Source organism: Oryx dammah, unplaced genomic scaffold (assembly GCF_014754425.2).
Source record: "Oryx dammah isolate SB20612 unplaced genomic scaffold, SCBI_Odam_1.1 HiC_scaffold_27, whole genome shotgun sequence".
NCBI lineage: Eukaryota > Metazoa > Chordata > Mammalia > Artiodactyla > Bovidae > Oryx > Oryx dammah.
In genome coordinates, this window is record NW_024070211.1 from 54,949,846 (window position 1) to 54,972,788 (window position 22,943).

Below are 22,943 nucleotides of genomic sequence, written 5' to 3' on the forward strand. Positions count from 1 at the left end.
TTGTTAACAAATAAGAACCAAATATTTATTATTCATCTAATACGTTTACAGCATAGTGGTGTTAGGAAAGAATCTTATAAGATAATGTCTTCTCTTTGAAGAGGAGCTTGTAGTCTTTAGGAGAGTGAATGAATACACACACACACACACACACATATGTGCTTCCCAGGTGGTGGTGGTGCTGCTGCTGCTGCTAAGTTGCCTTAGTCTTGTCCGACTCTGTGCGACCCCATAGACGGCAGCCCACCAGGCTCCCCCGTCCCTGGGATTCTCCAGGCAAGAACACTGGAGTGGGTTGCCATTTCCTTCTCCGATGCATGAAAGTGAAAAGCAAAAGTGAAGTCACTCACTCCTGTCCGACTCTTCGAGACTCCATGGACTGCAGCCTACCAGGCTCCTCTGTCCATGGGATTCTCCAGGCAAGAGTACTGGAGTGGGGTGCCATTGCCTTCTCCCAAGGTGGTGCTAATGGTAAAGAAACTGCCTACCAATGCAGGAGATATAAATATTGTGGGTTCAGTCCCTGGGTCAGGAAGATTCCCCTGGAGGAGGGCATGGCAAACCACTCCAGTATTCTTTCCTGGAGAATCCTATGGACAGGGGAGCCTTAATGAGATCAAGAAGTGTGATATGCAGTCATTCAGAAAGGAATGATTGTTAAAATGATAGGATGACAGATAGTCAATAGGGAAAACCTCAAAAAGAGATAGCACATGAGTTAAATATTAAAGAATAGTTTAGGTTTTGAATAATTTAGCATTTTTATCATTTTACAATTTGCTTTCTTTTTAAATTCACAAAGTAAACCTTTCTGCTTGATGCATGGATTGTCCACAATTATTTTTTATTCCTGGTTTCAGCTGACCATTTTATGAGTAGTTTTAGTTATTTTTCTAACTCTAGGAGAGGATTCATACTTGGAATGCTTCATTTTGAGTTTCTTACTGATTCTGTTGCTGCTGCTGCTAAGTTGCTTCAGTTGTGTCCGACTCTGCGTGACCCCATAGACGGCAGCCCACCGGTCTCCTCCATCCCTGGGATTCTCTAGGCAACAACCCTGGAGTGGGTTGCCATCTCCTTCTTCAATGCATGAAAATGAAAAGCAAAAGTGAAGTCGCTCAGCCATGTCCAACTCTTCGTGACCCCGTGGACTGCAGCCTACCAGGCCCATCCGTCCATGGGATTTTCCAGTCAAGAGTACTGGAGTGGGTTGTCATTGCCTTCTCTCTTACTGATACCAGAGGTACTGAAATGTGAAGTTATACATTCAAGTGTAGGGAACTATAGTGGAGGCAAACAGGGAGAAATTAGCAATTTTCAGTCTCGTCACTATAACCGTAGGTAATTTTTATGACGTGATAGTCTGATATAAATGTGTTAAGGTAGATTTTGAATGTATTATCTTCTACTGAGTACCATGTAGTATTATTTTGAATATAACATAATAAGAGCCAACTATGTGCCATGTATGTACTTTTCTGAAGGCTAAAATGCTGGCTAGTGTCAGAACCGGCTAATTTTTGCATTAAAAATGATATACCTAGATTTACAAACTTCCTGATACATGATATATTAGATATATAATCTCTAAAATATATATCCAAACATCCCAATAAGGGTTGTCCTTCAAATTTGATCCTTCATGAAACTATAATCACACTTGAATAATATAGTGCTATCAGTCAATAGATTTTCTAAGTTTGTGCCTCAGTCTTTCTTAGAGAGCCAGTATACAACTGCACAAATTTCCTTACATTGTTCTTAAATCTAATTTATATAAAAATGACATTGGTAACTTCTTGGCAACCCAGTGTTTAGAACTCTGTGCTTCCACCGCAGGGCGCACAAGTTCCATCCCTCGTCAGGGAACTAAGTTCCCATAAGCCTCTCCACACAGCCAAAAAGAAACAAAATTAAAAAGTGGTATTGCCCTTCTTGGTCACCCCCTCATTCATTCATGTAACAAGCATTCGCATGGTCCTCCTACCCTCAGTGTTCAAGGCCCTGTGCCAGGGAGGCACAGATACTACCTCTAAGGAGCTCACCACCAGGCAAGAGTTTGGCAAACAATTAAGAAGGAAAAGGCCATCAGAGACAGAGGAAATGGCATATAAATACATGGAAGTGTGGAACAGCACAGAATTTTCAGGGACCAACAGATGGTTTGGCATGACTGGAAAGGAAAATGCAGGGAGAGGACAGATGCACGTGATGCTGAGAATGTTACTTTAAGCCAGACAATGAAAGATGTTTTTCTAAGCTTAAAAAGAGTTCTTAGTATCAAAGATTTTATCTGTCTTTTTTTGCCATAGTGTGGAAAGCTGCTTTACCTTTACTGAAATTTGAACAATTCGGGACAGGAGGAAAAATGGTATAGATGCAGCCAAGAAATTAAAAGATGCTTACTCCTTGGAGGAAAAGTTATGACCAACCTAGATAGTATATTCAAAAGCAGAGACATTACTTTGCCAACAAAGGTCCGTCTAGTCAAGGCTATGGTTTTTCCAGTGGTCATGTATGGATGTGAGAGTTGGACTGTGAAGAAGGCTGAGCGCCGAAGAATTGATGCTTTTGAACTGTGGTGTTGGAGAAGACTTGAGGGTCCCTTGGACTGCAAGGAGATCCAACCAGTCCATTCTGAAGGAGATCAACCCTGGGATTTCTTTGAAAGGAATGATGCTAAAGCTGAAACTCCAGTCCTTTGGCCACCTCATGTGAAGAGTTGACTCATTGGAAAAGACTCTGATGCTGGGAGGGATTGGGGGCAGGAGGAGAAGGAGACGACAGAGGATGAGATGGCTGGATGGCATCACGGACTTGATGGACGGGAGTCTGAGTGAACTCCGGGAATTGGTGATGGACAGGGAGGCCTGGTGTGCTTCGATTCATGGGGTCGCAAAGAGTCAGACACAACTGAGCAACTGAACTAAACTGAACTGACTGACCCCACTCCAGTATGCTTGCCTGGAAAATCCCATGGACAGAGGAGCCTAGTAGGCTGCAGTCCATGGGGTCGCTAACAGTCTGACATGACTGAGTGACTTCACTTTTGCTTTTTACTTTCATGCATCGGAGAAGGAAATGGCAACCCACTCCAGTGTTCTTGCTTGGAGAATCCCAGGGACAGGGGAGCCTGGTGAGCTGCCGTCTATGGGGTCGCACAGAGTCAGACATGACTGAAGCAACTTAGCAGCAGCAGCAGCAGAAGTACAATATATAGGATCAAGTGGTATCTTCTTATGAGCTAATTATTTCCTTGTTCAGTTCAAATATTTAAGCAAACCATAGAGGGTCCTGAAGCTCACCTTTTTGTATGTGTTTATTGTTTTGATACTTAAAATGCCTTATTCTATTTAATGCCTACAACAGCCTCATAATAGATGTTCATCTCCCCATTTTACAGATGGGAAAACTGAGGCCCAGGGGGAAAATGCCCAAGATTTCCAGGTTACTAAGAGACAGAATCGCAATCCAAACATAGATCTGTTCATCACCAAGGTTAATGGTTTATACTGTGTTAACACTTTTCTTTAGTCACACTTCCTTTATATCATATGTGGATGTGAGTACACTCTGTTCTGAAGAAAATTTAAATCCATCTTTAAACTGTCCCGAGTGTTGGGAAATGTCTATGCTGATTTCCGTAAATCACAATATTTACATGAAACATTCTGGAGGTTGCCAGGGAGAGAATTTCATAGCTGTCTGATCTTCAGCTTTCTATACAAGCTGCATCTTAGCCTATCAATGCTCAAATTAGGTTAAAGAACAAATGAGAATATTACAAAGACTCTAAGTAAGATAGAAATCAAGCATGACCTGAGAAAACATCTCTTGACTTCAAGTTCTTGCCTCTGAATGAAGGGTTTGGACTAAAAACCTCAACAGTCCCTTTGCATAGCCCCAGGTTTCTGCACAGAGTCCAAAATAAATAGCATTTAATTCTGTAGATACAGTATATGGTGGCTTAGAGGTGAGAGAACACTTTAACTGTGATTATTTATAACTGCCAAATTCAGAATCAGATTTGAGAACTGTGATTTTTGTGTTTATTTTTAAGTACTCTCATGGCCTGCATATTGCTGGCATATGTAGGATTTGTTACTGGTGATATACCCGGTTTATAAACAGAAAATTGTTCTTTAAAAACAAAGTACCAATGTGTTTAATTTTTAAGTCAATGGTAATGAAAGAATCAGGAATACCTAGCATTGCAGAGGCAATGTGGGGAGGCAGAGGGTTGTACGGATTATGGCTGCAAGTTCTGTGGCCTGACTCTGCGGGTTTAAGTCCTGGTGCTGCCACTTCCCAGCTGTTGAGCTTTCGGCAAGTGAATTCCATGCTCCGTGCCTTCATTTTTTCATAGTTTCTGCCTCAGAGAGTTACTGTGAGAAGTAAGTGTGCCAGTGTGTGTAGAGTAGCTAGAACAGTGCCTGGTCCACATGGACATTCAGGAGATGTTTCATGTCAGCGTTTTCGGATAAGAGCTCGTTTATTTGCCTTAGAGGAACTATAGAATTAATGGATGAAATACAAACATTGAATGTGAACTCCAGAAAAGCAAGGGGGTTTTGTATCTGTTTTCCCAGCCATATCCTCAGTAACCTAAGTGCCTAGTTCTAGTTAGGTGTTTCGTAGATATTAATTAAATGAAAGAATAGGTCGGTTCTAGACAGTATTGAAGGTTCTGTTATCCTATTTATTTCAGACTTTACCCTGTATTTTAATTTTTCCTATGTTCAAAAGCACTTTACCATATGCTGTAAGTCATATGACATAATAAATGATAACTGGCTCTTGCTTCAGTTTCTTTGTGATATTGCGAGAAGAAATATCTGAAAAACTTTAGATATCATAGGAACAATTGGTAGGTTTCATCTCTCTCTCTCCTTTTTGACAAATAAGAAAAAAAAATCAGACCTCTAGTTATTTAGCCATTTCCTGGGTTTTGGCAGTCCTGTGTTATAGCAATAGCTGTATTAATCCAGTTGTTGCAGGGACTACCTGGGCAGTTGCTGAGCAGCATTGTCAAGACCTCAGATGGTTTTAAAATAATTTCAGAGAGAAGAACAATCTGCAATTCCAGAAATACTGATCCATTTCTCCATTCCCTTATCCAATTAGAAGCTATAACCTAGAACCCTAGATTCCAAATTTAGGATCCTACCCCTCCAGATACAAATTCATGCTTACCTCGAATAGTCTAAGTCTGAGAAAAGTCTTCCATGCAATCTTGCATGGTGCTAAGTCGCTTCAGTCATGTCCAACTCTGCAACCCCATGAACTGTAGCCTACCAGGTTAATTTGTCCATGGGTTGCCATGCCCTCCTCGGAGACATCTTCCTGACTGAGGGATCAAAGCCACATCTTTAGTTTTGATAATAATACTTCAGAATTATAGTTATGTAAACCAAGTCTTTATAGGATTTTCACAGTCTTTATCTTACTTTATTAAAAACACATGCTTTCTCCTCTTTATTCTTTCCTGTACAAATACTGTTCCCAAGTCACTGCTGATTTGCTAGCATAATGAAGACAGCCACTTCAGTTAATTAAACTAAATTACTCCTCCAAAATAGGCTCAAAGTCAAAAATATGCTGATATTTAAGGTGGCTTCCAGCTTTATACTATTTTAAATATTTTATTATTGTCTAAATGATTTTGTTGGAAAAAAGCAGCTTTGGAAAGAAACAAAGTGATAGGGACAATACCAAAATCTGATGGTTGTCATTTAATGGGGGACATTCGCCAATGAGGGAAACTTTATTTTTGTTGCAGAAACAATTAGGGATATACAATTTTAAAGTTTCTGGGAATGGTATGGAAATTTTTGCATAGAGATTCCATGGGCTTTCTGGTGGGAAAAAGACAAAAAACTTCTCTAAAGCCTTTCTCCCCAAGATGCAAAGTTACAGAAACCTGTCAGAAGAGAGGAAAGGGCTCTCCAAAGGGGTGGAGGACCCAAGAAACCTTCAAAATCAGCTGCATGCAGTTGGTGACTGCACTGTCCCCAGCCTCATGGGGGTACTGCTATGTTTTATTAGACTGGGGAGGTAGAATCCCAGTAGACCCAAACTTCTGGAGCCTGCCTAAAGAGTCTCCGGACAAATAGAGAAAAAAATGTGACTGCTCTCAGCAGTATGAAGGCACAGATAATGTAGATGGGTATGATAAGGGTTCCTTATAATACTAGTTTACTCATTGCCCCCCAAACAAATAAAATATAACGATAAAATGTGTTAAAGCTGTTACAAAGTTCTCTGTGGTCAAAGGAGACCCAGGCATCACTGAAGTCATTTCTAAACATAAACTCTGCACTGCTCTTGATCTGTGTGATTTGAGGAATGAATATCAGTTTCCTCTAAGTCAGAAAATTAAATTAGCATGCTTATTACTCTAATATGAAAAGTAAAGTATTCATGTTATTATGTCCTCAAGCACTCAAGCCATACCCTCAGTCAGAACCATCTCTCTCTTATACAAATCCCTAACAAAGTCCACACTATTCATTAGAGACAGTTGATAAAACATTATATATTATTTGGTACTCCCACCCCCCACTGCTGCCCTCAATGCATACCTTCCATTTCTGGTCAAGACAAGTCACAAACCCAGACTCTAAATACAGAATTGTAACTCTGCCAAGTCAAATCCCTTTTTCTTATAGTCTTTGACTCCTCTAATCAAAGAAACCCAAGAGAACCACTGGGAGCAAACTGAAAATCTTCCCCATTTTCAAGAGCAAACATATCTCTAATCAAAAACTGTTAATGGAATTAGCATTACATTTCATTTCCTCTGCCTTCATATTTATGACACAAGTACTGTTTTATTTTCACCCTCTCTCTCCACCCTGAAAAAATATAAACTGGTTTTTATAAAATTGTATCTAAAAATGAAAAAGCAAGGTATTTTATGTTTCTTTACTGGTTGAACCTGTGCCAGCAGTTCTGGTGTGTTCCCGAGTAGGCATCAGCCATCTCATGCATATTTGAGTAGAATCAGCACTTTTACCCCAATTCGAGCATACAGTATTTCAAGCATTAGAATGCACATCAGCATCTGTAGTAGACCAGCATCTTTTGAAACAGAAAACAAATGCTGTAGACAGTCTCAATTCAGTTCAGTTCGGTTCAGTTGCTCAGTCGTGTCCAACTCTTTGAGACCCCATGGACTACAGCATGCTAGGCCTCCCTGTCCATCACTAACTCCCAGAGTTTATTCAAACTCATGTCCATAGAATTGGTGATGCCATCCAACCATCTCATCTCTGTCATCCCACCATCTCATCTCTGTCATCCCCTTCTCCTCCCACCTTCAATCGTTCCTAGCATCAGGGTCTTTTCAAATGAGTCCGTTCTTTGCATCAGGTAGCCAAAGTATTGAAGGTTCAGCTTCAGCATCAGTCCTTCCAATGAATATTCAAAACTGATTTCCTTTAGGATAGACTGGTTGAATCTCCTTGCAGTCCAAGGGACTCTCAAGAGTCCTCTCCAACACCACAGTTCGAAAGCATCAATTCTTCGGCCCTCAGCTTTCTTTATAGTTCAGCTCCATACATGACTACTGGAAAAACCATAGCATTGATGAGACGGACCTTTGTTGGCAAAGTAATGTCTCTGCTTTTTAATATGCTGTCTAGGTTGGTCATAACTTTTCTTCCAAGGAGCAAGTGTCTTTTAATTCCATGGATTCAGTCACCATCTGCAGTGATTTTGGAACCCCCCAAAATAAAATCTGTCACTATTTCCAGTTCCCTATCTATTTGCCATGAAGTAATGGAACCAGACGCCATGATCTTTGTTTTCTGAATGTTGAGTTTTAAGCCAACTTTTTCACTCTTCCCTTTCACTTTCATCAGGAGGTTCTTTGGTTCTTTTTTGCTTTCTGCCATAAGGGTGGTGTCATCTGCATATCTGAGGATATTGATATTTCTCCCAACAGTCTTGATTCCAGCATGTGCTTCATCCAGCCCAGTGTTTCTCATGATATACTCTGCATAGAAGTTAAATAAGCAGGGTGACAGTATACAGCCTTGATGTACTCCTTTCCTGATTTGGAACCAGTCTGTTGTTCCATGTCCAATTCTGATGGTTGCTTCCTGACCTGCATACAGATTTCTCAGGAGGCAGGTCAGGTGTTCTGCTATTTCCATCTCTTGAAGAACTCTCCAGTTTGTTGTGATCCACACAGTCAAAGGCTTTGGCATAGTCAGTAAAGCAGAAGTAGATGTTTTTGTAGAACTCACTTGCTTTTTTGATGATCCAGTGGATGTTGGCAATTTGATCTCTGGTTCCTCTGCCTTTTCTAAAACCAGCTTGAACATCTAAAAGTTCACAATTCATATACTGTTAAAGCCTGGCTTGGAGAATTTTAAGCATTACTTTGCTAGTGTGTGAGAAGAGTGCAAATGTGTGGCAGTTTGAACATTTTTTGGCATTGCCTTTCTTGGAAATTGGAATGAAAACTGACTTTTTCCAGTTCTGTGGCCACTGCTGAGTTTTCCAAATTTGCTGGCATATTGAGTGCAGCACTTTGACAGCATCATCTTTCAGGATTTGAAATAGCTCAACTGGAATTCCATCACCTCCACTAGCTTTGTTCATAGTGATGCTTCCTAAGGCCCACTTGACTTCACATTCCAGGATGTCTGGCTCTAGGTGAGTGATCACACCATCGTGATTATCTGGGTAATGAAGATCTTTTTTGCATAGTGCTTCTGTGTATTCTTGCCACCTCTTCTGAATATCTTCTGCTTCTGTTAGGTCCAGACCATTTCTGTCCTTTATCGAGCCCATTTTTGCATGAAATGTTCCCCTGGTATCTCTAATTTTCTTGAAGAGATCTCTAGTCTTTCCCATTCTATTGTTTTCCTCTATCTCTTTGCATTCATTGCTGAGGAAGGCTTTCTTATCTCTCCTTGCAATTCTTTGGAACTCTTCATTCAGATGGATATATCTTTCCTTTTCTCCTTTGCCTTTCACTTCTCTTCTTTTCACAACTATTTTTAAGGCCTCCTCAGACAACCATTTTGCCTTTTTGCATTTCTTTTTCTTGGAGATGGTCTTATCACTGCCTCCTGTACAACATCATGAACCTCCATCCGTAGTTCTTCAGTCACTCTATTTAAGATCTAATCCCTTGAATCTATTTCTCACTTCCACTGTATAATTGGAAGGGATTTGATTATAGGTCATTCCTGAATGGTCTAGTGGTTTTCCCTACTTTCTTCAATCTCAGTCTGAATTTGTCAATAAGGAGTTCATGATCTGAGCCAGTCAGCTCCTGGTCTTGTTTTTGCTGACTGTATAGAGCTTCTCCATCTTTGGCTGCAAAGAATATAATCAATCTGATTTCAGTGTTGACCATCTGGTGATGTCCATGTGTGGAGTCTTCTCTTGTGTTATTGGAAGAGGGTGTTTGCTATGACCAGTGCCTTCTCTCGGCAAAAAGACAGTCTAGAGTATGCATTTTTCATGCCATAGTCATTGATTTCTCCCCCAGGAAAAATCTAAGAATGGTAAATCAACAGATAGTAGCCATCATGAGTTAAGATTTGTCTTCTGAATGACAGTTTAAAACAGTCTATATTAGAATGTACCATGGTTGGCAAAATGCATGATGGTCAGTCTGCTCAATAGTTGTTGGTCTCTCGTGGGTGAAGTAAAGTTGACACTTGGCACCTGATCATTGCCCAGCACCAGCGAGTCTGCTCAAAAATGGTAGTGCCTCAGCAAATAAGCATTGGAGAATTGGCTGTGCATCAATACATTGACAGACTATATATACCAGGGGAAAATGAAATGGAAGTTAGGGTGTACAGTCATCTGTGAAAATTCATAACTTTTCAAAAATAATACCCTTATTTAGGTATATCCTGCTGTATAAAATGCACGTTATTTACAAATGTTGGCATTAAAACTTATATGGACATATAATTTGGTTCAGTATCTACCTTTTTCATATCTAAAATATATATGTTTTAAAAAGTCTAATATATCTCGAGCAAAAACTAATTCTGAGACTTATAATTTTATCAAAAGTATTAATTCATATTTAAATGTAGGCCCTCAATTGACCTCTGAAGAATTTTCTTAAACTTAGCATTACCACATGGTTTAAATGAGATTCAAAGTTAATATTTTTATGTGTGAGGTTCTAAATTGTAGGTTCTAATAGAGACTGACATATGATTTGTTCATTCCTACTGTGCATGCTTATTAACTCACTGATACAGAGTTTTGAATAACTGTATTCCAAGTATAGTTTTCTCTACTTGTATCAATTATAAAAGTTAGAAAACTGTTTTCATCATTTCTCAACTTTTTCATATTAGCGGCCTGTAGATTATTCCAATATAGTTCTTTTGAACTTATTAGACAAATGAAATTGTTAGTTAATGAATCACATATCACTAATGAATCAAATGACTGAGTTTATTAAATTTTTTTTTTTTTTTTACTAATCTCTAATCTATGCTCACTTCTATTAAACTAAGTAGTTAGTGACTATCTGCTGTGTGCAGGCACCATACTAGCTACTTTCATAGATGCTGTTTCTGGCAATCTTTACCATCCCCAATGAGGAGTTTTGCAATTGATAGTGTAACTCTGCTCCCTAAGGTCACTCGTTACTTTTACAGTAGTATCAAATTCTGTTTGCATGACTGTACTGAATTATGTGATATCCTGGTCTCTCTCTTGCTTAACTTACCTTCCATGAGGTTAGAAATAATTACAACAGCAACAGTACCAAATAACTAGTGCCTGTACAACAAGATGGAGAAAAATCTCTGATTCTAGTGCCTATTTTAGTCCTTTGAAAATGGTGAAGATAGGGAGGTGAAGAGATCCTACAGCCAATTATTCTATCTTGATGTAAACCTTGCATTTAGTGTTTAACAACACAAAAGACAGTTCTTCACAGTCACTCACAATCACCCCGGTATTGTCCTGAGCTGGACAGTATGGATTACTGAGTTATGCATGAGATAAAAATTGGCAGCCATCCTAGTGCACTCAGTTGTTTATTATGTATGAATGCATTATTCTTGTGTGGGTAACACATGTTTCTTTGGATTACCACCCCCTAATTGCTTTTATGGGACCTCCAGCCCTCCTTCTCCCTGAACAAATCTTTCCCAACCACTCTAGAAACCCCTAAAAACATGGCTTGCAAGATTCCAGAATACTTACCCTCAGCCAATTGTGGAATGTTTATCATTTTTCATCCTCTTGGGCCCAACTCTCTTTGCTCATATCACTCAGAAAGCCAAGTGCAGGCCTCCTAGCTTCAACCCTTTGGTGCTGCCACCTGTTCATGCTGCCCCAAGGTCATTCTAAATGAACCCTCATCATTAAAACCCCTCTTCAGGAGTGGGGAGAATAAGGGGGATAGTGGCAGGATTGTCCCTAAGGGATAGCACTTCCCAGTGTCAGAAGAAGGTTTATGTGAGAACAGTTTACTCTTTATTCTGCTGACATGAGTGATTTAGAGGACAAGTCTTTGAAATTAACCCCCAATCATCTCTTTCTGGATTTTCACTAAAAAAACACAATTCTCCTTTCCTAAATTTCCCCTACAGTTCTTTAATCAGCATTTGCACCAAGACTCAGGTTTCAGATATCACATAGTTAAGACTCAGCAGTCCCATTGCATGGGGCACGGGTTTGATGCCCGGTTGGGGAACTAAGGTCCTGCAAGCTGCGTGGTGCAGTCAAAAAAAAAAAAAGAATAAACAGAATGCTTAGTTTGCTTAGTTTCTTCAAACAAATACAGTAGTCATGGTGACCATCTTAAAATATTACCTGAGTCAGTGGTTCACAAATTTTGCTGGACATTGAAATCACCTGGGGAGTTTTTTAAAAATACCTGATGCTTTAAACTTGGGTTATAAATGATCTCTAGGGGAGAAAAACTTCAAGGAAATAATGCTGGATGATCTACCTCATTCTGAATTTTATAAAGAGAATGAAAATATAAACTCAATGTACTAAATTCAGCCTATTCTCCAAGGCTTTAGAATAGTAGGGAGGACTTATACCAAAGACAAAGAGAGGCCGAAAAGAAGCATGCCAGGTGCCCCTCGTTCCTTAGGAAATTATAGTAGGACTGAATGTCAAAGGAAATGGCAAGGTACTGGCTGCTTAGACCACTGAATATGTGCCCAGGAAGCATTTCCAACGGCTTGAGTATGAGACACTTCAGGAAAAGTGAGCCAAGTCTGAAGAAAACAAAGAGTGAAGCAAAGAACTAAGGATGCAATGTCAAGGGCTCTGCATACTCTTTTGCATGTCACTGGGGAATCATTTTGCACTGTGAGATACACCAAAATCACCCTGCAAGGGATGGCTTTAATTTCGGTTACTTAGATTTGTTTAATAAACTTTGTACTGAGTCTTGAACTGGACAGTGCTGAGCAAGTGAGGGTATTCAAGATGCTGAATCAGAGCCTAATTAAGACAAATGAGACTTCCCACTCTGGTCCTTATTTTTCAGGGTCAAGTCTATCACCTTTCTACTCCATTTATTCTTTGGGCAATGCAGGTCTATGTTTTATTGTCAGTAATAACAATTCTCATGTGTCATCATCCTTTTTTATGTATATTTTTAAAGAGACAATTTGGTAACTGAGTTTCAATTAAGGAAAAAACAGATTTTTTAAAAATCAGAAAGATACTGTACTTCATTCATTTGCTCACTAATTAATTTTTAAATTAATTTTTCAGCCATACATATATAGAATAAGATACATCTCAGAATCACAATTTGTTAATGTCAACTGTAAATAGTGTATGGTGAGGAAACACTGGTTTCCAGAGTTTGAGATGAGATTGTCCTATGGTGGGCCTTCTGCACCAGTTGATACCAGTGGAAGTTCTACCTAGTAAGGCACCAACATATTAGTTCATTGTAGTGAAAGTTAGCCATGAAGTTATATCAGATTTTGCTTTCATTGAACCATGTGTGTAGTCACTGCCTTCACCAAGAAATTGTGTAGTAGTATTGGATGATAAGTATAAGATATGCTTATTATAACAACCTTCTCTCACTGGAACGTGTGATTGCAACACATTTTATGACAGATTATGTTCGTTCTTCAGGGATTAAAGCTGTAACCATTACTGTGATTACCATAAGCACTAATTTTGAGTCCGATTACATGGTACAAGTATAGAAACAACTTCACCAACTAAGCTCTTACTCTGAACTTCATATCTAAGACAATTTTTAGATTCAGTGTGCCTCTAATACTTCCTCCCTAGTTTCTTTGTTCAAAGCTCCATTTCTTGAAATATTAAAAAGCTCCCAGAAGAGTCTCTAATAAGCACTGAACTCTAATAAAGAAAAGCCCAAATGAAGCTTGAAGGATGGAACAAGCAGAATTCGAGCTGCTTCTTCAATTCCTCTTTCCTCTCCTCTCACTATGCTTGTCTCTCTTGCTCTTGTATACACACCCACTCGTACATATTTTTGGAGGCAGAAGAGCACTGCTTGCTTTTTGTGCAAATTAAATTGCAAAAAGGAAAAAAAAAATGTTGATGTGAAGCTGAAATGCACTCATCAGACTAACAAGTGCTTCTGGAAAAGTTTTCACTGAATGTCATCCTGAGAAATACTCCCTTCCACATGAGTCACAGGACCTTCCAGTCCCTCAAAGCCTCTTAGACAATGAACTAGAAAAGTAAACTTTGAAGGAAAAATAAAAGTCTGAAAATGGTAGTCCCAAATTGTGGGTTGTGATCCTGGAAAATAGGGAAGAAATACACCATTTTTCTGTTCCTTTTCTTTTCTTTTTGTGGTTCTCCTGTCACTCTAAAAAAGCTGGAGGTGCTGTAGGACATAAGGGCCTCCTGGACACAAATGATAGTCTAAAAATATATTTGTTTAAAATTTTTAAAAAACCATTCACTCCAGAATTTGTCTTCTTTTGAGGTAATCTGTTACACAAGGCTGCTATAATTTGGCTTTCAGCAGTAACGACTAGTTATGCCAAAAATAGATCATAAATAAAGTCTAGACAAATGCAGTGTTTTATTCCAGAGGCAGCCAGCAGATGCTTTGTGAACCCCTGCATTCTCTTGCTGACCAGATTAATTTTGCACCATGATTTTACTCTGTAATGCCTTGGGACAAAACATATTTAAAATGTGTCCTTTGGCCACTTACACTTCCTCAGATCACTTACTGTAGCATTCTTCAATAATAATGAAGACTAAACTGTCTTTTTAAAGGCTTTTCTGGTAGTCCATGACTTAACACGCAGCGTCTCATAGGCAAGGAGATTGCAGGCAGAGTAATCAGTACTCCAGAGATGTTCTTCAGTTGTCAAAATACTGTAACATGTTAGGTGTGGGAAGAAGGACAAGGCAAGGAAAAAGAAGCCTAGGGGAGCAGAAATCTGGAGTTTCTCCATGGACTGTTGATCAATTCTATAATTTCTGATAACCCTGTCTTCCCCTTCTGTGACATTCGTGTAATGGTAGAGAGTATGAAACCTTTCAGATCTAGTACCTTCTCTTCAGAATGCATGTTATATTTGGACAAATTACACTGCTGCTTCCCCAGATGGAATAGTAACAGGGTCTGACAAATCGGGCTTTTTTCTTTTGATTCTGATGAAAAGAGGAGTACATGGAACTTGACCTTGAAATATAGCCCAAATGAATTACCAGCCAACCTAAAAGTAAGCATTAGCTGCAGTGATTGTGGAAAACATGATAAAGCTTTCCACTCATTATAAGCAATTCTAAGCTCGATAGATAGGCTTTCCCTAATTGAGAAGCAGGCATTACCAATGAATTTTTATGAGTTTATTCATTCTGGAATTTTTCTTCATAATGCAGTCAGTTTATTATATTAAAAATGTATATTACAACTGAAGCAGTTTTGTAAAACAGACAGTAATACAGTAGTGCATCTATTTATTTGTACCTTGGGGATGTAAGACAAAAAAGCAAACTGCTTACTACTTGAAAAATCATAGCCATCCGATAACTAATGGCTGTGGTGCTGGAAGTAAGGAAAATGCTTTCATTGAACCCCGATTGGGGTTGTTTTCAATGAGATGGAAGGGTTAGTTGAAATTGAATCGAGATGTAGAACAATTAGATATTAATTCTGTTTATTGTTAGTTGAAAATAAAACAGGGGAGAAGTTAACTAAAGTGCATTATTTTGTCATTATAAGCCCTTCAAACTACTGAATGCTACCTTTCACCTACAATGTATGCCTTCTGTGATTTGTATACAATGTATATCTTCTGTGATTTGGACTTGGCCATAACTGTTAAATACCAGCCCTTATTTTTAATACATTTAAAAGAGTTCCTGCTTGTCTCTGTGGCTGCTGATGCCAACAAAACTGGAATGAGAAGTCCTAAGCTTTTTCTAAAGATGAAGAATGCCCCCTAAAACTAGCAACCTAGTGTGGAGTTCAATGTGATCTCTTTATAATACCCACAGCATCTTAATGATGTCTCTAAATATGTTACTCTGGCTAAAAATTAAAACTGCATGCCTGCCTGCTAAGTCACTTCAGTCATGTCCAACTCTTTGCGACCCTATGGACTGTAGCCCACCAGTCTCCTCTGTCCATGGAATTCTCCAGACAAGAATACTGGAATGGGTTGTCGTGCTCTCCTCCAGGGTATCTTCCCAACCCAGGGAATTGAACTCCTGTCTCCTGCATTGCAGGAGGATTCTTTACCACTGAGCTACCAGGTAAGCCCAATATTGTATATGAGGTCTTAAAAATTAAAATTGAAATACTTATGTTTTCTTTATTCTAATTGCAGTTCCTCCCTTGAATTTCCCAAATGAAATATTCCCATGCAGCTTCATAAGGAACCAACATTGCTTAGCCTCCACTAGCCCATAAATGTAGAAAGTAGTTCAACGGTAATCACCAAACCATTACTTTGGCACTGGGTACTCTTATGCAAGTTTCTCCAGCCAATATTTTCCAACAGTTTGTTGGAAGATTTTTTTTTTTTTTAACATTTGAAAGAGTTGCTAGAAAATGTACAATTGGAAAATAATTTACACATACAAATTACAGGCTGTCACTATGGGACTCTATAAAGCTTACAAATTCAGAAAATAGGATATTCACATTCTCTCAATGAATCAGAAATGTAGCAAGCCACATGACTAAGCAGATGACTAAGCAGACACTCTGGAGAGGAGTTTGCAAATCGGGCTATAGGGAAAATGCTGTTACCAGACTCTAAAAATTTAATGTAATTGTCATTTAAAGAAAGTCAATGTGGAAAGTTAATTAAAATACTTTTTAGGTCATTAGTTTTTTCTAGCTCTTATATCCCTTTCTCCTTCCATACCCATCCTCTCTTATGTTCTATCTAGCCCAAAATCAAAAACATATCAAAAATCAGAGAAACTTTTTTAAAAACAAAACCTGGAGTTTTTGTTATTTATTTGTCCACAATATTTTTATTCATCAGTGGCCTGTCTTTCTCGGAGAATAGTCTATTTTTTCTGACTGTAAAGAAAAAAAATCACTATCCTATCTTCCGGAGTTTGCTCAAACTCATGTCCATTGAGTGGATGATGCCATCCAACTATCTCATCCTCTGTTGTCTCCTTCTCCTACCTTGAATCTTTCCCAGCATCAGGGTCTTTTCCAATGATTTGGCTCTTTGCATCAGGTGGTCAAAGTATTAGACTTTCAGCTTCAGCATTAGTCCTTCCAATGACTATTCAGGATTGATTTCCTTTAGGATTGACTGGTTTGATCTCCTTAGATCACTTGACCTGGTACCTTAGATCACTTGACCATCCTGACGCCTGGGAGCGAAGGCAGGGGAGTGAATTGGGAGATTTGGATTACATGTGTGCACTGCCATGTGTAAACCAGATAGCTAAAACTGCTGTATAGCACAAGGAGCTCAGCTTGGTGCTCTGTTGTGACCTAGGTAGGTGGGATGGAAGGGGATTGGAACATAGTCCAAGAGGGAGGGGATGTATATATACATATAGCTGATTCACTTTATTGTACAGCAGAAACGAACACAAATGTGTGTATGCTCAGTCACTCAGTTGTGTCTTACTCTGCAACCCCATAAATTGTGCCTGCCAGCTCCCCTGTCCATGGAATTTTCCAGGCAAGAATACTGGAATGGATTGCAATTTCCTACTCCAGGGGATCTTCTTGACCCAAGGATCAAACTCACATTTCTTGGCAGGTAGATTCTTTACAATTGGGCCATCTGGGAAGCCTCTGGAAAAGTGTAGAATCAATTTATTTAAACATCAGACAAATCCACTTCCTGATGCTCCAATATCATGCCCTCAATAATTAGGAAAAATTATTTTTCATTTTAATCTTTCTTAAAACAGAAAAAGAAGAAAACAAATTACCCAAGTGATATTTAACAAGTGAAATCAAAAAATGAGGAGATTGATGGTGATGGTGACAATTTGGGGAGGACTATAAGTCCTTATGAAAGAGAGTTTTCTTTGTTCTCCTTAGCACACATGGACAGAAATTTAGAAAAACAAAAACAGGAATTATGTGTTTTTCCTGTCAGATATCTCAAGACATTTTTTTAAGTCTTTTTATGTCCACCGCGATTTCAAAAGAATCCAAAATACATGTAGAGTTATTTTTCATTGTAACTGCTAGGTAATGGTTAAACGGAATACAAACTTGCCTAAGAACAGGATGTAATGAGGTAGAATATCAAGAGAAATAAACAGCTGTAATGTACATATGATTTTTCATTCTGAATTAAAGAATATTATTAAAGAATATCACTAAGAAAAGCCTTTAGGTTTTCTAACCTTCTAAGAAACCAATTGATAAATGCAGAGAATGCTACAGAAAGATGTGTCTGCTGTTCTGAAATTAGCCAAAATTTGTGGTTGTCATGGGGATACTTAAATTAAAGAAATAAGTCAGAAAATAATGAATGTAATTAATTTTTCTTGAAGTTCAACTGATGCAAGGTAAAAGAATATTTATTATGTGAATGTCTAGCCACCCGTGATATTAAAGGAATGAATAAATATCAAATTTGCAATGTATGTAAATTAGGCAAATTTTGTCATTAAAGATCACAGAAAATACAATAAGGTATTTACTGATTGCTTTTTCTCATATGTTTTCATATAAAGAAATACATTTATAAAAATAGAAGGCTGAGGATAAAGTGTCTGCCTGCGATGCGGGAGACCTGGGTTCAATCCCTGGGTTGGGAAGATCCCCTGGAGAAGGAAATGGCAACCCACTCCAGTATTCTTCCCTGGAGAATCCCATGGACAGAGGAGCCTGGCAGGCTACAGTCCACAGGGTCGCAAAGAGTCGGACACGACTGAGCGACTTCACTTTCACTTTCACTTTCACTTGGCAATTTAATAGGAAAAAAATAAATCGAAGTAAATTTAATAGCCCACATACACCAAAAGTTATCTGATATGTAAAAAACTGCTATCAGTTCAGTTCAGTTCAGTTCAGTCACTCAGCCGTGTCTGACTCTTTGTGACCCCATGAACTGCAGCACGCCAGGCCTCCCTGTCCATCACCAACTTGCGGAGTTCACTCAGACTCACGTCCATCGAGTCCGTGATGCCATCCAGCCATCTCATCCTCTATCATCCCCTTCTCCTCCTGCCCCCAGTCCCTCCCAGCATCAGAGTCTTTTCCAGTGAGTCAACTCTTCGCATGAGGTGGCCAAAGTACTGGAGTTTCAGCTTTAGCATTAGTCCTTCCAAAGAAATCCTAGGGTTGATCTCCTTCAGAATGGACTGGTTGAGTCTCCTTGCAGTCCAAGGGACTCTCAAGAGTCCTCTCCAACACCACAGGTCAAAAGCATCAATTCTTTGGTGCTCAGCTTTCTTCATAGTCCAGCTTTCACATCCATACATGACCACTGGAAAAACCATAGCCTTGACTAGATGGACCTTAGTCGGCAAAGTAATGTCTCTGCTTTTGAATATGCTATCTAGGTTAGTCATAACTTTTCTTCCAAGGAATAAGCATCTATAATACTGAACAATACATCACATCTTCATAAATTTGAGCAGCTTTCAAATGCCCAGCTTTACTGCTAACTCAGAAAAGCAACAGATCTGGATTAGATTAGAGGAACAGATCAGGCAAATAAGTGAACAACATGGGTATTTAAAAAAAAAAAAAACTGAAGGAGTAATAGGGATGGGTAAGGTCAGTGGTAAACTAAAGAGTTTATGCCTTGTCTAAATAAACAAGTTAATTTTTCTAATTCTTGTCCAGCATGAATTTGTATCCACAGATGCTAGATTTGATTTTCATGGAAAGCTGGAGCTCTAGATTCTTATGTAATAGCTTCTAATTTTTAAATAAGGGCAGGTGAAATTATCTAGTTGACCAACAGAATAATAATTATCAATAACTAGTTTTTTTTACCTTCTTAGGGGTTTTCACATAGAGTTGTCTTTAATAAGTAGGCTAAAATCTGACCAGTTAGGGAATTTGCTGGATGGACTCATTGCATTTTCTCAGTTCAGTGTTTATAAATATGAGATGGTCTACTGTGTTTTATCAGTGGTGGCTTTTAGTAAATAATAACTCCTTCAGTTTGTAGGTGTAAGTCTCCTTTTATAAGGCCACTAGATCTCAAGTGGATACCTAATAAATCCTGTCTATCAATTCTGGCATTCCAGACCGTCAGTTCTTGATAACAAAAAAAAAGGTTATGGTTCACAATAGAAGTTTAATAGGCTCCAATAAGAGAATTTAGATTTTCTTCAGTCATCATTTGTCAATCTTAAGACAGAATTTTCAATCCAGTAACAGCAAGGAACCACTATTTTTGTGATACAAATTAATGCACACTTCTCCCTCACGGACTTCCCTGGTGGTTCAGACAGTAAAGAATTTGCCTATAATTTGGGAGACTTGGGTTTGATCTTTGAGTTGGGAAGATCCTCTGGACTAGGAAATGGCAACCCACTCCAGTATTCTTGCCTGGAAATCCCATGGACAGAGTAGCCTGGTGGAGAAATGTCCATAGGGTTACAAAGAGTTGAACGCAGCTGAGCAACTTTCACTACCCATTCATGGTTTTAGAATAAGAAAAATAAAAGTGGTATCTTCAGTGTTATAAAAATATGATCTTTAAAACAAAAGTAACCACATTTGACTCACTGAAAAGCAATTTGTTCACCAGAGTTATCTGCAGATGCCAGATTAAGTTAATCATTTCTAGGACACTCCAAGTTTCAATCTATGTGTAATAAATGCATGATATCTAATATTTATTTAACGCTTAAAATTTACAAACTACATTCTCTTTCAAGATCCAATTATAATAATCCAGATATTAGATATAATAAAACACACATGAAACGTATTTCTCTGACTCTCCAAAGAAGGTCTTTCAAATATATCCTAATGGATTACTTTCCTCTTTCCTGGGAAGACTCCATTGCCTGAAAGTTAGGGCTGTGTTTCTTGGGCACATTATCACAGTATAGTCATATATACTTGTTTCTATAAACTGTTTTTCAGTTACATGTAATCTATAAACCTATGAGGATTAAGAGAAATGCTTTATGTAAAGGACCTCAACTAGTACCCTGGAATACAGATGATATTCAGTAAATACAAATATTCTTAGATGCCTCTATTTTGGCTATCTTATTTCCAAACACACTTATTTTATCAAATGTATCCACTTATGCCAATTCCTGAAACAAAAATCTGATCCTGGTTGTTGCATACTCCAACATGTGCTATAGATTCTTCCTGCCTCCCGAAGACAGAGCATAGCTCTAGAGACCCTTTCTGAGCTGCTTCTTCATTGCTTCCTCTTTCCTATCATGCTTTATCCAAACTAAACTGTCCGTGTACCTTCTCTCTCAGTTCAGTATCTTTACTATAATTTCCCATCTACTAGGAATTATTTTGCTACTTCTTTTCATCGCCATTTAGACGTGATAAAAATCTTACACATCCTTGGGGTCCAGTTCAATGACATATTTCCCCTTCTTTACTAGTAGAGCAGTGAGTGGATCTTAAACCACTTACTTGTGAGTATTATAACCCTTAAAATTAATGAAGACCATAGGCATGTTTAGGTTGATGTCTTTATCCCATTCATTTTTGTATATCCCCAAAAGGGAAAGGGTGCCTTCCATATAATAAAAGTTCAATAAATATTTATTGAGTTGACTTGGTAGAAACCACAGGAGCCATAAAGAGGAGCTTCCTATCCAATTCAGAAATCACCTCTATACATTCCCCACTGCTCAGCTTCTGATAGTAATGTGGAATCTCATCAGTTCATGATATAGTCTTTTCTCTTGTGGGAAAAATTAAAATCATTAGAACGTTCTTTCTTGTTTTGATCTGAAATATTTTCCTCTTCTTTTCACCTTGCTGTCGGCTCTTTCTATGGAGTTTAAATATTAAAAATTTCTCATTTCCCTCTTCCCAATGACAACCTAATTGTTTATTTTTAATTGGAGGATAATTGCTTTACAATGTTATGTTGGTTTCTGCCTTACAACTAACAGCATAAATCAGCTGTTGTAAGTATACATATATCTCCTCCCTCTTGACCCTCCCTCCCAACCACCCCCATCTCACACCTTTATGTCATCACAGAGCGCCAGGCTGTGCTTTATAGCAACTTCCCACTAGCTATTTGTTTTACACATGGTAATGTATATATTTAAATACTACTCTCATAATTCACCCTACCCACTCCTTGACCCCACTGTGTCCACAAGGCAGTTCTCCACATCTGTGTCTCTATTCTTGCCTTTTAAATATTAATATAGTGCTTACCCTAATCATTCTCTTCCCATCACTTACCTCCCACCCCTATATTCTGCTTTCCTAAGATGATTCCATTTTTGGTCTCCTTCTTTAAAAATGTTACTTATTTTAAAATTTCACTTATTTTAATGAGGAACCTAGAACTGGACAGACTGCTCTTTAAATGATCTGACCAGTCCAGGATGTTCCTTCAGTGTGGACCATACTTCTGCAGTTCAGCTTACAATGTTAGCAGCCAAATCATATGGTTGGCTCATAGTCAGCTTCAACAAAAAACAACTACTTAGTGAGTGCCTGTTATCTGCCAGGCATTATATGTCCCTTCCACATGTATTACGTCAGCAAATGTGTAGCTGGTTAAAGCTCCCAAGGTATTGTCACACAAATCATCATCAAGAGAAGCAATGTATAATTGCTATCCTAATTTGGATTTTTCATTTATCCTAGTTAAATTTCATTATGTTGGTATTGTCTCATCCCTTATCCGAGTTAAATTTCATTATGTTGGGTTTGCCTCAATCCTTTAGAGATCCTGTTAAGATCCATTTTTATCCAGTTTCTGGTTTCAGAGATAGTAGTCATTTTTTCCAGTTTCCAATCAACTTCATATTTAATAAGGACATCATTTAGTCTTCAACTAAGACATTAATAAAAAAAAAAGTTTAACTGATAGAGCAAAGCAAAGAGGAAAGCTACCCTCTCTAGAGTCTATACTGATTCATAATTAAAATCCCTAAGGTATGGCTCTTCCACATAGCTCCAAATTTACCTAAGTGTTCTAGCATATATTACATATTCTCTCTTAGCTACAAGGGCATCATGAACTTTCTTTAAGTGTCTAAATTAAAATATGATAGAAAGTCCATGAACTATGAGATGGGCTTGCTGTGCCCTTGTCTGGGTGCACACTTGGTGTTAAATGTTTATTTATTCATTTATTTGTTTGATTTCCATGTTCATCTCTTACTAGAGGGCCCAAACCAATAGTTTAACAATACTTTATAGATTTTTTTCAAAGTTAATAATTGGAAAGTCTGTGGATTCCATACTTTGATTTTTATGCATTTTTGAAAATGGGGTCATTTGCTGATCTCTGCTGCTGCTACTGCTATGTCACTTCTGTTGTGTCCGACTCTGTGTGACCCCATAGACAGCAGCCCAC

At 38.4% G+C, this 22,943-nt stretch overlaps 1 protein-coding gene across 1 annotated transcript in view; it reads left to right on the forward strand.

Moving 5' to 3' along the window:
• Positions 1-22,943, forward strand: part of TMEFF2 (transmembrane protein with EGF like and two follistatin like domains 2) — a 282,818-nt gene that overhangs the window by 42,162 nt on the left and 217,713 nt on the right. The window lies entirely within an intron of this gene.